The following is a 4,094-nucleotide window of genomic DNA, read 5'->3' as shown; positions in this document are numbered from 1 at the left end:
ACTTGCTAGCTAACGTTAGCCGGCTAATGTTAATAGTAGTCAATGTATTGATTTGTGGGCTGCTAACCCGTGATTAACAGGATGGGGTTGGTAGTTTATGAAGTAAATTACGTTTGGGGGATACAGGTTGAGTATTCTGACGATAAACAGCCTGTTTTTTGGCAGTTCATGGGGGGTAAACTGAAGCTAACGTCCACAAACAGACACTTTGAATAACGACGGTTTAGCTTATAAATACACTCGGAAGCAGTACTCAAATATTGCATGTAAGTAAAAGTAGAAATACCAAAGTGTATGAATACTCTGTTACAAGTAAACGTCCTGTATTCATAATGTTACTCAAGTAAAAGTACTAAAGTATTAGCATCTAAATATACTTAAAGTACCAAAAGTAAAGGACTCATTATGCTGACAGTCCCATTTCAGAATCTTATAATATATGTTTTGGTTATAATTGTATGCATTAATGTGTTTATCAAAGGTGGAACTTCTTTCAACTAATTGTGAATTTATTCCAGGTCTATCTAAAGTGTTTTTGAAGTGTTTTGATCATTTATTTATAACTGCGAAGTACCACTGAATTGTAGTGGAGTAGAAGTGCAACGTAGCATACAATGGAAATGCTCAAATGAAGTACAAGTGCCTCAAAATTGTTATTAAGAACAGTTCTTGACTAAATATACGTAGTCAACCGCTGCTCGGAAGTTACATAAATGTTTATCCCTGTTTGAATCATTTCAACTAATAATGCTAGCTTCTGTAGTACTCTGAACTGGCAGGCGACTTGCGTAAACATGTAGAATGATGCACTCCCTTAACGGTTGTAATATCCACAAGAAGCAATTTGAAAACTCAATACAAAAATTCCCACTATTGACCTTTAATTACCCTAACTTAAAAGTGATTTGGTCCACGGGCGTTGTCCACAACAACTTGATATCCCTTTCCTATTCTTGCCAGGGATGAGTTCACAGCTAAAAGTTATGAGGGGGTCTATGGGGAAATCTCATTGCTTTTTTAAAAATGACTAGGTGCTTGTCATGCTGTTTAACCACCTTACAGATATTTAATTAAATGCTTACCTAAAATGTTCTTTAATTACAGTATCATCATATCTTAGCTGTCTCATATAAGTGCTTTGAGGTCTATTTTGATAGACAAAAGCTTGCGGTCTTTTCAGTAGATACCGTTTCCTGCTCTCAGTGAGTCAACATTAGTCAAACAAGCAAAAAACGAGCAAAATTTCCACTGTATTTTTAGTTGATGAAATCATAATGAAAGTAATTTGATTTGACATTAAGATTTCTCTTCTTTTAATTTGTGTATAGATTTGATAGGTTAACCACCCAAACTGCTTCATAATCACAATGATAAAAGTAAAACCTTTAAATTGAGGAATCGAAAACAATTGCTGAAAGGGCTAGTTCATCCTGTGTAGTCTGTGCAGAAATAAAAGTAAACAATATGGTCATAGAAATGTGCTAAAATGAAGCAAATTAATCAACAAAATGTATAACACATGATATCACCTTGGTTTTTAAAAGGATTCTGCTCATATTCTGATCCTACATTACAAACAAATATTCTTAAATGAACATTGTTGAATCTCTGCTGGATCACTTTGCATTAAATGCCTTATGAGATGTGAGGTTAAATATTGCATGCTGCCTTCCAGGAAAGTGCTGCTTTACTGTTGGAGAAGTTGTACCCAAACACCACATATTGTGAGATAGAGCTTTTCTATAACTAGTATTAATAAAAGAATAAAATAAACCTAATGAAATGGCTTGTTTCATGGAGCTTACTTTATCAGTTAAACACACTAACTGTGTCTGTCACTGTACAGGCACGATTGATAAAAGTGCTGCAACATAATTGTTGCATTTAGACTGTCAAATTAGCAACCGTAGCAAGTTATTCTGCAGTGAAGAAGTTGAAGTGGATCTTGAGTTAAAAAAAACTGTTCGTTGTCAGCTTTTACTTAACCTCTTTCCTTTTATTGACCAGACAGAAACATAATGATGCTTAAGCTGCATCAAGTCCTCACAAACCTCGCAATGCCCTGAAATATATGATCATCAATGTCACAGGCACGTTGGAAAAGCTACTTCTGATTGAATATGAATTGGGCATGTTTTAAACATTGCTGAGGAAGTCAGTCTTAGAGTTAAACCAGGTTATCTCACTGTTGTTATTGCTGCTGCTGTTACTTGGCCTGCACAGTGATGGTATGTTGCAGAGTAATGTAGCATGAAGGTGTTTGGGCAATCTTTGCTAGACCTGCAGGTTTTAGCAACCCCTAGTTTTTTAGCAACCCCAGGACCTCAATGATACACCAGTTGAGTACATTGAGACATTTTACTTGCCCCGAGCTGCCGGTTGTTATTTTAACCTGCTTTATTTGGGGGTGGACCTCACCTCTTCTAGCGGGGGTCTGGGGGCATTTTTTTTTTAAATGTTGAAGTTAAATGCATCAATCCCGTGTGCTTTGAGCACAAAATGAATTTATGGATACAGCTCTCAACACTCATATGAAAGGGAGCTGTATACTTTTCAATAATCTAAACATCTTTAGAATATGATCATAACCAATAACAAATCATTTAAACTGGTTTATTCTTATCTTATGTTACCTAGTTAGTATTCTTTCTTTTTTCTTTATGCATATTTTACTAATCACTCCCCTTTTTTAAACTGTTTTTTTGTACTGTCCTATAGTACACATTGGAATGTTACTTTATTTTGTACAACTATATTAAATAGATAAAGGTGTGCTCTCTCTTTGTCTCGCTCGCTCAGCACACAGCCTCTTTTTTGGTACCTGGCTATGCGCGCTGCTGCTGAATGTATATAGGGGAAACACTGTGTTTAAGCAGGATGACTTTTCAAAATGATGTTGGGTATTAAAATTAATTAAAACATTTTTTTTTAATAATAATTGTTTTGTGTGTGTATTGTAGCTGTAGCTTTTTACAGGAATTCTTAACCCGTCATTGCAGACAAGGACAAGTTTTCATGACATTTTTTATGAAAGATATTAGTTTAATGCTGACATATGGTCTTGTTAAGTTCAGTGGTTGTGAGGGCAGCCATTCAAGGTGAATGCTTTGTTCAGTCTGGTGGGAATGTTGTAACACCAGTTAAGCCCCGTAGTTGAGAATAAAGAGTACAAATATCCTGACACCACCATCACATTCAGGGAAAAGTCCAGTTTCCCTGAGCTTTAATTGAACAAATCTGGTTCAAACCATATTTTTTGTTTTTTTGTTTGTATTCAAAACATGTCAGTTAAATTGGGAGTACCAGTGTTTTTATTTTATTTTCAACACAACTGTTGAGGAGCTCTTTGTCTATTTGAGAATGTTTGCTTGCACAGTGGTACGTTAGTTATGATTATACTCTGGAGGAGATGTTTACATGGAACACTTCCGGAACCTTGACATCTTTATCAGACTCTGTCACTTTGATCAGAGCCCTTATTCTGGTATTTGACCTTTTTTTTAATTTGTAAATGTTTTGATTTGATCAGAAACTGCACAATTTATTATGCAAGCTGTTTACGGCCCGGCTCATAGGCTGCAACAAAGATGGGAGACCAGACAAGTTAAGTGTCACAAGATACATATTTATTTACGATATAACAAAAACCAAAGGACTTCAAAGAAACCTAAGCAAACATGGAAGTCAGATATCAGTAATGATTGTGTGTATGGGTGTGTGAAAATGTGCAGAAACAAAGACACGGCCAGGTGTGGCTCATCAGGTTGATCACCTGAAACACAAACAAGAGCCATCAAGCAGAACACAAATGCAGAGACCCCTAGTGGAGTGGAGCGGGTTGTAACACAACCATTGTATTTGAATAAATCAGCTGTGTGGAGTTGTCAGGTCCTACTGAGCAGGCAGATCTGGGCAATCTGAGCTGGCAGTGTTTGTTTTTGTTAAAAACCTATTCCATTGATTTTTCTAAGGCTGATTGTTGGGGTGTCTAGTTTGTTGTTGGTAAAGCTGGTGATTGGAATATGTTCTCGCTGCATTCATGGACAAGTTGCTACCAGCCTAGTACAGCCACTCCCTGTTTAGGGCTGTCTTGT

The sequence above is a fragment of the Notothenia coriiceps genome, unplaced genomic scaffold (assembly GCF_000735185.1).
Source record: "Notothenia coriiceps isolate Sejong01 unplaced genomic scaffold, NC01 NC01_scaffold00031495, whole genome shotgun sequence".
NCBI classification, from domain to species: Eukaryota; Metazoa; Chordata; class Actinopteri; order Perciformes; family Nototheniidae; genus Notothenia; species Notothenia coriiceps.
The sequence above is the reverse complement of the archived record's forward strand: the minus strand, read 5'-3'. Positions refer to the sequence as shown.